This window comes from Ceratotherium simum, chromosome 15 (assembly GCF_057802395.1).
Source record: "Ceratotherium simum simum isolate JZ-2026a chromosome 15, ASM5780239v1, whole genome shotgun sequence".
NCBI classification, from domain to species: Eukaryota; Metazoa; Chordata; class Mammalia; order Perissodactyla; family Rhinocerotidae; genus Ceratotherium; species Ceratotherium simum.
The window spans coordinates 4,256,726-4,269,247 of record NC_141914.1 but is presented as its reverse complement, the minus strand read 5'-3'; positions in this window follow the sequence as shown (position 1 = coordinate 4,269,247).

Here is a 12,522-nt window from a genome sequence, read left to right as displayed (position 1 = left end):
CTTCAACTGCTGATTTATCTCCTGCCTTTTAATTTTATTCCTTCCTCCTTCGATGCTGTATTTTAATTTTCTTTCTCGTTTTCTTCATTTCTTTTTTGTCCTTCTTTCTCTTCCATCCTTTACATCTCGCTTAGTCGTCTCAGATTTTTCTCTTACGACTTTCCGCATCTGCTAAAAAAAAGCACATCTTATGTTTTAAGGAGGAGACCAAAAAATGTTATAAAATTTTTGTTCTATTTCTGTAGCATGTTGTTTTCAGAGGTTTATTCTTCTCTTCAGTATCTAGGGAAATTTGTCCTTTCACTTTTGTTTTTCTATGAATCCTATGTTGTTAACTTTCTGTTTACTTCTTTTTTTGTGTGTGAGGAAGATTGGCCCATGAGCTAACATCCGTTGCCAATCTTCCTCTTTTTGCTTGAGGAAGATTGTCGCTGAGCTAACATCTATGCCTGTCTTCCCCTATTTTGTATGTGGAACGCTGCCACATCATGGCTGATGAGCTGTGTGTAGGTCCACGCCCGGGATCTGAACCTGCGAACCCCAGTCCACTGAAGCAAAGTGTGTGCATTTAACCACTATGCTACTGGGCCGGCCTCCTGTTTACTTCTTCTTAAACAAGGAAAACTATATCCAGACCTAGTGTTTGCCAACAGACCAACAGGGCAGTGAATTGCCTTTGGCTCTGCATTTTCTCTACTGAGATGTTGGTCCAACTCTCTCCTCATATCTACAGCCAAAGACAGAGGATGAGTATGAACCACAGTCCGATTCCCAGTGTCTTTCAGTTTTGCTGGACTGACTTGGGGCTTATTTTTTCCAATGTATAGTGTATGGCTAAGTGGATAGTGTACATAAAAATAAGAAAAAAACTCTGATTCCCAGTTTGCATTGTTACAAGGGCTCTTCTAAATGAGGCTTAGATGACAGTGTGGTTTTCAAATTGTAGTCATGAGCTAATCAACATCAGAATGCAGAGCCTTGGGCCTAATCTCAGATGCCAAGCGTCACCATCTTCAGTGTGGGAAGGAGGAAGGCCTGAAAACCCACACTTTGAACAAGTTCCCCAGGTGAGTCCTGTGTACACTAAGAACATCTGCCATGATGCTTTATTTGTGGGGACGCCATGACCTGGAATGCAGCTTAGCACTGCTTGTCCATTCCTACTTGTCCCTCTCAATAGATGAGATGTAGACCAAGAGATACTGACGGTTGCAGGTATAAAGAGGGTCCACATTTGGCCATCACAAAAAACCAACATCACAAGAGGAGAGAGAGGCTGCCAAGTGGGTCGTCTGGTAAGGTCTTTTGTCCCCTCTCTACATCAATGAACAGACTACAGGATTACTTAATTACTTTCTGGTGAATAGATTTGCTTTATTTCAGTTTCACTGTATAAGTTATCCACAGGTTGTAATTTTTCCTTCAATTCCTTTGGTCTGAAAATTAGAGGAAATTCTTCCTAGATTGTCACTGTGTTACTGGGACCATTTACCTTTTTTGGTGTCTACATCCTCAATTTTCATAGAAGGTTGGAAATGGTTATTTTAGGGCTTATTGGCTAGATGCCATTTTAAATCAGAAATTCTGATAGGTAAATAAAAACATCTGCTTATTTTGTAGTAGAGTTGGAAGAAATTCACTTATATTTCTTACAATTTTTATAGTTAAAGACCTTATTTTAAAATACAGAAAAATACAAAAAATTATATAACAGTTATAATCATTAATTGAAATTGACATTTAACATTCTGCCATATTTATTTAATCAATTTTGTATGAAGTAAATAAAACATTAGAGATGTAGTTGCAGTTACTTTTACTCCCCATACCCACTTTCCATCCCCTCTACTCTCACCAGGCATAACCAGCATTATACTTTTAGTGGAGATTGTTCTAATCTATTGAAAAGTATTTTATACATCCTGATATATACATATATGTACACGAACAATACATAATATTGTATCATGTGATCTTTTATTAACGCAATTTATTATATACTCTATATTCTGCCAGTTGCATTTTTTTCCCTCAAATTTATGGTTTGAGCTCTAGCCATGTTGCCATATTAAGATCTGTTTAATTTCTTTTACTCGCTTTATAACATTCCTCCTTTTGTATATACTCATATTTATCAACTCCCTGATTGCTTCTAATTCTTAAAATATTACAATGCTGTAATGAGCTTTATTGTTTATGTTTCCTCGTGTACATGTGCAAGAATCATTTTAGGTTATATACTTTGAAGTGGAATTTTTCGGGGTATTAGGGTATGCACATTTAATTCTACAACATATTATCAAGTTTTTTTTTCACATTTTTGCACCACTTTTTACACCTATCAGGGCATGAAGTTTTCTATACTTCTAAATTTTTGCCAACTGTTGATAAGAGCAGATATTTAATTTTTGGCAATATTATAAGTGCAAAAGAAATGCCTTACTTGAATAATCTTACCTCCACATGCACAAGCCTCCATATTTAGTCCACTCATGTCTCCCAGGCACCTAAAACAGTAGAGGCTCATAGTAGAAGTTGATCAACATTTTATTGAATGTTGATCATGTTTACTAGTGAGATCAAGTATCTTCTCACATATTTACTTGCCATTCAAATGTCTTTTTCTGTGTATTACCTGGTTTATTTCCTTTGCCCCTTTTTCTATTGGGTTATATGTCTTTTTCTTATTGATGTGAGGAGGTTCTTCATATATTCCAGCTACTAATCTCTTGCTCTGTGTCTTGCAAACATCTTTATCCTATTGTCCTTTATATTTTTTTATTCAATAGATTTTATTTTTAGAATAGTGGATGAATGGAATGTACAGAGAGTTCTTATATAACCCCTTAACCCACCTATCATTAACATCTTGCATTAATGTGGTATATTTGTTATGATTGATAAGCCAATGTAGATACATTATTATTAACTAAAGTCCATAGTTTACATTAGAGTCTCCTCTTTGTGTGGTCCATTCTATAGGTTTTGACATATATATATAATGATTGTATCCATCATTACAGTATCATACAGAATAGTTCCACTGCCCTAAACTCTCCCGTGCTCCACCTATCCCTCCCTCCCTACCACCCCGAACCCCTGGCAACCACTGATCTTTTTACTGTCTCCATAGTTTCTTTCCTTTTCCAGAATGTCATATAGTTGGAATCACACAGTATGTAGCCTTCTCAGATAGGCTTCTTTCACTTAGCAATACGCATTTAAGTTTCCTCCTTGTCTATTTGAGGCTTGATAGCTTATTTCTTTTCTTACTAAATACAATTCTGTTGTATAAATATACCACAGTTTGTTTATCCATTCATCTATTGAAGGACATCTTGATTGCTTTCAAGTTTTGGCAATTATGAATAAAGAATTTATTTGGCAATTATGAGTAAAACATTTGTGTTCAGGTTTTTGTGTGAACATAAGTTTTCAACTGATTTGGGTAAATATCAAGGAGCATGATTGCTGGATCATTAGGTAAGAATTTGTTTAGTTTTTTAAGCAGCTGCAACTGTCTTCCAAAATTTCTATACCATTCATTATCTTTTAATTTTTATCATGTAGAAGTTTTAAATTTTGATTTAGATTTTAAATTTTGATTTTGATTTTAGCGATTTTCATTTAGTGATTTTTATTTTGATTTGATCTAGTTTTAAATTTAGATTTAAATTTTGATTTATTTCATTTTTATGGTTTATAATTTTTGCTTTTTTTTAATAGAACTAGCTGGTTCTTTAACTTTTTTTTTTTGCAGAGAAGGATTCGCCCTGAGCTAACACCCGTTGCCAATGTTCCTCTTTTTTTTTTTCTCCAAAGCCCCATTGCATGGTTGTAGATCCTAGTTGTAAGTCCTTTTGGTTCTTCTGTGTGAGCCACTGCCACAGCATGGCAACTGACAGATGGGTGGTGTGGTTCCGTGACCAGGAAATGAACCCAGGCCGCCAAAGTGGTGAGAACACTGAACTTTAACCACTAGACCATCAGGGCTGGCTCTATAATTTTTGCTTTTTAAAAAATTCCTACTATAAAATCATAAAAATTTTCTATGAAATCTCTGTGACTAATAGTTTTAAATTTTATTTTTATACTAATTTCCTGAACCTAGCATTCTCGGCCTTCTACATTCTGCCCCCAATCTAATTCCACTTCTTATCTTCAACATAATCTCTCTACTCAGGCCACATCAGTCTGCCTGTTGACTCCAAAATGAATCATGGACAGTCCCACTTCTGTGCCTTTGATCATCTACTTCCTCTGCCTGAAGAATTCATCTTCCTCTTTGTCTAAGGTTAAATTCTACTCCTTCAAACTCGAACGAAGTTTAGCTTCTCCATTGTGGCCTCTTCTCACCTCCCTTCATTTGCTCTTAAGACCCTTTCCATACTTTTCAGACCCAGAATGCGATATTAGCATTTTGGTCAATAATTTATGAGTATGTTAATAGCAGTCTAAATATTGGAAAGGACCAATCATGGAGGAAAATACAGCATCTTAGGGATTTTCTAGACGATATTTCACTTATTTGTATATTGTAAGAACTCATGATTTTTCACTCCTCTTGTAATTTATTCTTCCATTGTAAGCTAAGTGGTGTTCTATCTAACTATTTCAGAAAAGCAAAGTCCATATTTTATTTCCTATTAAAAAGTCACCCTTGGTTTAAACATTCATAAGATGAAATAATAATGCTTTGTGGTTACAGAATATCTTCCATCTTATATCCATCACTACACAGCATTCAGTGGATAGTAGATTCCATTATCAATATATATTACTTTCCCACATCAGTGGTATTTCACACAATGTGAGAATCTACAGCCCAGATGAACTGCAATAGAGCAACAGCCAACATTCCTGTTCTAGAGAGGCTTGTATTCTTGGCTGGGTGTGGCTTACTACTTTCAATTAAGATCTGATCTGTTCACATATCCCAATAAATTTCCTAACCAAGTTCTATTTTTTAGACTTTCCCCATCATGATCTCCCCACACCCAGGCTCTGCCTCCTACATGAAAGATTGAAGAGATGCAGAGCCATGCTATCCATTAAGTGTTCATCCGAGTGGAGAAAAAGATGGTTCAGTAATATCAGTATTCTTGATATTCAACTGATTTTCCCTGCGACAGGCTTTTCTACAGGAATGTATCACTGTAAAAATTTTACAAATATTTATCAAAACCATCCTGTTGTCTCTAAAACAAAAAGGTTAGGAAATCTCCCTGCTACCTCCCCACCCCTCAAGTGAATGTCATGGGCTTGGCTAAACTACAAAGTCTTCCCTTAAAAGATTGGACACATTTTCTGAGATAATAAGGAATTTGAATGAAGGCATAAAATAAGCCACAGTCAGGATGGCATGAATGACTCTTTCACCAACGTCAAAGAACTTAGGAATTACAGAGCAGACTCTGCCTTCTCCAAGTTTTGCTATTATTCTATTGTTTTCCTCTTGAAGAGGAAAACAGCATTCCTGACGATGATGCTGATGACAATGATGATGCCTTTTAGAGAAGGGATATTATAAGGATTACAAAAATTCATTAATGTTAAATAATTCTTCATATTGATAGAATTATTGCATCATTAACTCTATTGTCTATTTTCTCAAAGTTCTAATTTTACTTATTGGAATTAAAAAAAAAAACATAGAATAGCATGGAGTTACATCTTCACCCAAGTTAGAATCCAAAATGGAGGACGGAATTTGTAAAAAACGAAAAATATCCTAAATCTTTTAGGAATGTGCACATTGGGGATCAATATAGCATCTCTCAAATAGTCTAATGCAGCTCATTTTTTTCTCCAGCATTGGAATAGGTCATTTGTACTTTGGTCGAGCACCAGGCAAGTGTGTTGACTTGTGTTTAGATTGTGTAAAAAATTGTGTTTTAAAAATATGTATTTTTTACAAAATATAAATCTAGTAAAGATATAAATTTTTTCACAATTTTAATCTAGTAAGAGACTGTGAGAGACATTCCGGCGCCGAGACCAACAGAGGAAATAGCAGAGTTCACACTCTCATGTCACGCTCATGCTATAACATGTTATTGTTGAGTGGAAGAGTGGATGGAATTGATGAGTTTGGGTTTTGGTTATATTTTTCTTGTTTTGTCTTCTTGTAGAGACTGTATGGTACTGTCTGTATGGTAAATTTGAATTAGTTAAATACTTAAATATATAATTTCACCATAAAATTGATAAAATTGTCACAACAATTTAGGAGAATAAAAATGTCTGTCTTTGATAGTCAGTGTCTGCTGTTTCCACCCAATAACAGAATATATGTCTATATGTAAAAAATTAGCTTGAAGTACCTACCTATAGCCCACCTCTCGAGCTTACTTTGCCAGCTTCCTCTCATGCCTTCAGCTCCAAACTTACCCAATTACTTTCTGCAGTTGCCCCAAAGACCATGGCATTTCTAGTCCCATGTGCTTTTGTATGTGCCTTTCCACTACTCAGAGTCCTGATTCAGCCCCACAGCCTCAATGCCCAAGCCCACCTGGAGAAATGCTATTCATCTTTTCAGAACCAGGTCAAGCACTGCTGCCTTAGGGAAAGCTTACCTGATTCTTCTGTGTTATCGCTGTACTTAATACATACCTCAATTAGTGAATTTATGCCATATTTTTTTGTGTGTGTGTGAGGAAGATCAGCCCTGAGCTAACATCCATGCCAATCCTCCTCTTTTTTTGCTGAGGAAGACTGGCCCTGGGCTAACATCTGTGCCCATCTTCCTCCACTTTATATGGGATGCCGCCATAGCATGGCTTGACAAGCGGTGCATCGGTGCATGCCCGGGCTCCGAACCCAGGTCACCGGTAGTGGAGCGCGCGCACTTAACTGCTACGCCACGGGGCCAGCCCCCTATCATATTTACTTTTATGTTTGTCTCTTCAATTACATCATCTGTTTAAGGGCAATGTTTGCAATATCTGTCTCTGCATCCCTGCATTAACATGGATTCAGTAGCCACTCCAAATATGATTATTCAAAGAATAAATAATTCATAGATATTTATTCTCAGGATGTTAAGAACCAAAAAAAGAATACAGGAGACTGATCCAGTGTGGATAATCCAAGCTCAAATACCGTTTTCTCTCAGTTTGTACTGACTCTCTCCATCCTTTTACAGGTGCACACTCCAAATGCAAGCCTGGCTATAGAGTCTCCATAGGATCTGACATCTGTAAAAGAAAAGAAACCACCACGTGCTTTCCAGAGCATTCCTTGGTGAGTTCTTGGTGCTTTTGCTGGAATCCTTCACACAGTTTGGGTGTGCCAGTGGCCTGGCAGTAATCTTCCCTATTAGTTAAAACTGTACAGTTTAACTCACAATTCAGTGAAAAGCTAATTTCCCATTCAAACTGGGATGTAAGCCCAGTACCAGTAGGGAATCTGGAGTGGGGAGAGAAGCTCTCTCCTGAGATCTCAGGAAGGTGATGTAGTCTCAATGAGCTGACTGAATTTTAGAGGCAGAACATTGCATGGTGAGGGGAAGATGTCTTCCCTATCCCTACCCCACATCTTCTGACATTTCCCATCACTTTATAAGCTAGGGATTGTAAAGTCAATATGCTAGAGATGGCTTAATTTCTTCCTAGGCATTCCTGTAAGTATTATTCACTTGAATTTTTTAAAATAAATATTGTTAAAACAAAAGCATACATATAACTAGGATTTAAAGAACCCATTCTAATTGTAGAATATTCTAGTTGAGAGTGCTTTCAGAAATCATATTCTTTAAACCCTCTTTTGACATCTAAGGAAAAGCAATAGCCCTACAAAGATGTTATGACTTTCCTCAAGGTCACCCAGCCATACTTTTCTTCCTGGGCTTCAACCAGTTCTTTTGAGCTTCAGACCAGTGTTCTCTGTTTTAAAAGGTGATGATTGAAATAGGGTGAGATTGAAATAAACACTAATAATTTGGTATGATAGAAGATTATTAAAAATAATGTGAGGAAATAAATTAGAAATGATACACATTCTCTTCAGAGAGTTATGTGTATAAAGTTGATTGAAGTTAGAAATGCTATTGGTGTGAAGCCAGAGGAAAATTACTGTCAAATGTAGGGTGGTATAAGTTAAATAAATGAGTCCAGTTAAGATGTCTAGATCTTCAAATGGCTCAGTGCTTATTATCATTTTTAAAATCTTTTTTATTAACTCATTAACTGTTGAGTAATACATAAAGAGAAATAGCCAAGATTAAAAATAGATGAAAGTAATCTTCTCATGAAGATATTAATTTTTCCCAGGAAATAACTAGTATTGCTAACACACAAAAATTCTTTGCATGTTTAAGTCATGTGGAATCTCTCTACCCGAGGGTCTTAAAATCCTAGACGACATGGATGATTGTAATGAAGGGCCATGAGGTTTTATTTCCTTGACTTGTACTCTTAGAGAATTTTCTCCTAATGTTGCCAACCAAGTCAGTTATTAATGTATGTCTTAGCAATGGTTTTACAGCCAACAGAATCTGTTGATTCTGTTCTTAACAGCTGGATTCACCACATAAAAAGTGACCACAGGAAATAGTTCATGTTTAAAAAATGTATACAAAAATATTAAATTTATTAATTTCTTTTAGAAGTATGTGTAAACTAGACATCAGTTAAAATCATCAGTGGAAATTTCTTTTTATGCTGGGCCAGTCTGAGAAAAAATTCATGACCAGAAGTCTTCTGTCTGCCTTCTTGTACCCTTGCCTATCTCAAACACCTCTTTCAACCCTAGGGTTTCTAGAAGCCTGAGTTATGGAACCTTATCCAAAGCCTAACTTCCTCATTAATTATCATGTCAAGCCTGCTATATCCCATATCAAAATGTACTTCCCCGTATCTCATCTGCTCAAATCTCTGATAGTACCATAAAAATTATTCTTGAATTAATGTATTATTTTCTCATGTAATTCTCATGTAAATTTTCATTTAACCAAAGTTTCATGGAGGCACAGTCCTTTAATCCTAAGCACTATAGTCAATGTCAATGATTTCTGACAGGCCAGAGGGGAGGAGGTATATTTGGGATGTCAGTTACACTTAAATAAAACTACATAGGGAAATCCCTACCTGAGGAATGTCACACTGTATTTATTAGTCAGTTATATATATATATATATATATTATATATATATATTTCTATATATATAAAGAAATTTATTATAAAGAATTGGCTTGTGTGATTATGGAGGCTGAGAAATCCCAAGATCTGCAGATGGCAAGCTGGAAGCCCAGGAGAGCTGATGGTGTGGTTCCAGTCTGAAAGCCTGCAGGCTCAAGGCCCAAGAAGAGCTGATTTTTCAGTTTGTGTCCAAGGGTGGAAAAAGACCAATGTCCCAGCTCAAGTAGTCAAGCAAGAGGAGTACCTTTTTACTGAGCCTTTTTGTTCCAATCAGTTCTTCAATTGATTGGATTAGGCTGACCTATATTAGTGAGGGCAATCTGCTTTTCTCAGCAAGTCAAATATTAGTCAAATATTAATCTCATCTAGAAGCAGACTCAGAGCCACACCCAGAATGGTGTTTGACCATATGTCTGTGCACCCCGTGGCCCGGTCAAACTGACATATAAAATTAACCACATGTGGACAAAGGATTAGTTTTAATCTGCAGGATTCTAGAGGGCAGAACTGGGAACAATGGGCAAAACTCATGGGAGGCCAAGTGGGGCTCATTATAAGAAGTTTATAATACAGTCATGCATTGCTTAATGACGAGGATACATTCTGAGAAATATTTCGACAAGTGATTTTGTTGTTGTGCAGACATCATAGAGTGTATTTACACAATCCTAGATCATATAGCTTACTACAAACCTAGGCTATATGGTACTAATCTTATGGGACTGCCATCGTATATGTGATCCATCATTGACCAAAACATTATTATGTGGCACATGATTGTAGTTGCAACCGTATGAAAAAGAATAGACTGTTTTGTAGGAGAGTGAGCTTCCAGATCTTCAAGCTGAAGCTGATCTATAATGGATGCTTTAGAAGGGGTTCCTGCTTTGAGTGAAGGTTGGACTACATGCTCCCCTGAGAAATGTTGGCTCTAGAGAACTATACTATGCTCTATATTTAGAAGGCCAGTCTTATTTTCATATAATCTCAGCCAACCCTCTGTTCTCCATTTCACAGCCAGAGGGATCTCTTCAAAATACTTATCTGATTGTGTAGGTGATTATTAAGGAAGTTCTTCCAGGAGAAGTTGATGAGGGTGTAGAGAGGAGAACTCAAGCCAAGTCCCAATTGCAGCCACTCTCTAGGGGAGGCCAGAACCAAAATTACATCCCAGAGCTGATCCCATAAGCTATGAGCTACCCTGACAGCCGGTTTCTCCCAGGCACTCCCAGATCTCCACACCTGTGGACAGAGCAGCTCCAGTCCCCTGAAGCAAGGTGTGAGAGTAAGGCTTTGGTAGCATAGTACAGAGGAGCTGGGGGATGGATGCACAGAAAGAAACCATAAAAAGATTCTGAGGGGATCTAGGCAGAGAACTGACAGTGTTCTCATCACGTTTCATTTTAATCTGGGATGCTACATGGTCCAAGAGGCCAATTGTGCTGAGGTTGAGAAACCCTGCAGATTACATGAATGGATCAATCAATGTAGCAATCAGCCACTCAAAACCTTACTGCAAAAGACAATTGCCATCTCCCATTTTACGGAAAAGAAGTCTTCCCTGATATACCAGAGAGGCTTTTTCTATGAAGAATTTATTCCTTTGTTCTTGAAGTATCAGTTAGGGTCTCTGAACTATAAGGAACTTCTATGTTGCTGAGTTTTTTGTTTTTTTTTCAAACAATCTTACAGTTCAAAAAACTTGGGAGGTGGGGAAATGGGCTCCCACTCAGTTCTATGTTTTTCTGGAACAAAGCAGTAAAAGTGATTGACATCTTGCTGACTGTTTAACTGCCAACATTGCCACCTGCTATCTTGAGGCAACAAGCAGCCTTGTTGGCACCCTTGTGCTTGGTGAGAAAACCAAGGAATGACGAATAGCCAGTCACCAAAATCAAACAGCATGCACAGCAGTGGCTGGCACAAGATGAAGTGCTTGCTAAGAAAATAGAATGGCAAGTTGAAGCTCCCAGACCATTGATCAAATTTGTTTGTAGCCAACAATCAGTGTTTTGCTTTTGGCTGCTAGACTCTCACTTCCTGGTTCAAAAGGAAGCCAGGGACCCTTCATCTGTTTATACAGACCATGTGTAACTACCAACAGAGCTGTACAAAGTCGTTCCTTTGGAGCCCAGGCATCTATGTACTTTTTCCATATATAAGCCAAGAAATGAATGTGTTCACTGTTTTTTATTGCCCTGTGGGATCTTGCTACAGATTTACTAGTAGTATGACTCAACCTATATTTCCAACCTGGATATGGAAGACAGTTTAAAACCAGTAGTTCCCGTTATTGTTAATAGAAACTGGGACCTTTCTGACCTCATTCATGAATGTAGAAAGACCTCTCCATAGACTCATCAATTGCACTTTACAGACAACCGAAAAATTGACTAGCCCATGGCGTAAGTAGCCACACCATGTAAGGTACACTTTAGTAGAAGTGGGAAAATTCAGCATTCACAGTTGTTAAATAGAAATGGGGTATTATTAATATTAGTAAGGGAAAATATGTCTCCATCATAACTCCTTCCATGAAACTCTCAAAGTAAAGGCTCTATTTTCAGAAGGGTTTGAGTCCATTTATTAATATAGTGGGTATTGCATCATTTCTGCAATGCTCTCTGGCCCTTCTAAATGACTAATCACTCCTACTGTACCAAATCTACACATTTACATACTTCTTTTATTGCAATTGTCATACAATTTTATTGTTACTAGTATTTATTGAAATGTCTTTTCCAGATTTTTAGTCCTTTGAAGGCAATGACTTCTGTCTTACTTAATTACTTAGCTGCAGCCCCTGGCATAGCACATATGTAGTAAGCACTCAGTAAGCGTGTATTAGATGAGTGAATTAATGAATGAAAAATATAAAGCAAAGGACTGGAAGAAGAAAATCCTCGAGCTCCTTTACTGCCTGTGGTAGACAGGAGGTGGCCCCCAATGTCTCGCCTTTATATTGTCTCCTCCTCTTGAGTGTGGATGGACCCTGTGAATATGATGAGATATCATGCCTGTGATTATGGTACATTATATAACAAAAGAGATTCCTGAAGATGTAATTAAAATTATTAAGTTTAATTACAGATTTAAGTACTGCAGATTTTGATTTAATTACCAAAAATTTTATAGATGCACTTAAGGTGACTGAGCAGCTGACTTTGGGTTAATCTAAACAGTGATAAGTTGGGTGGGCCTGGCCCAATCACATGATCCCTATAAATTTGAATCTAGAGGTCAGAGACAGAAGTCAGAATCTAGAAGCAGCAGAGACTTTCTCTTCCTGTCCTTGAATGAGCAACTGAAACGTTCTAGAGAAGGCCATGTGTCAAGGAGTGGTGGACATCCTCTGGAAGCTGAGAACAGCCTTCCTTGACATCA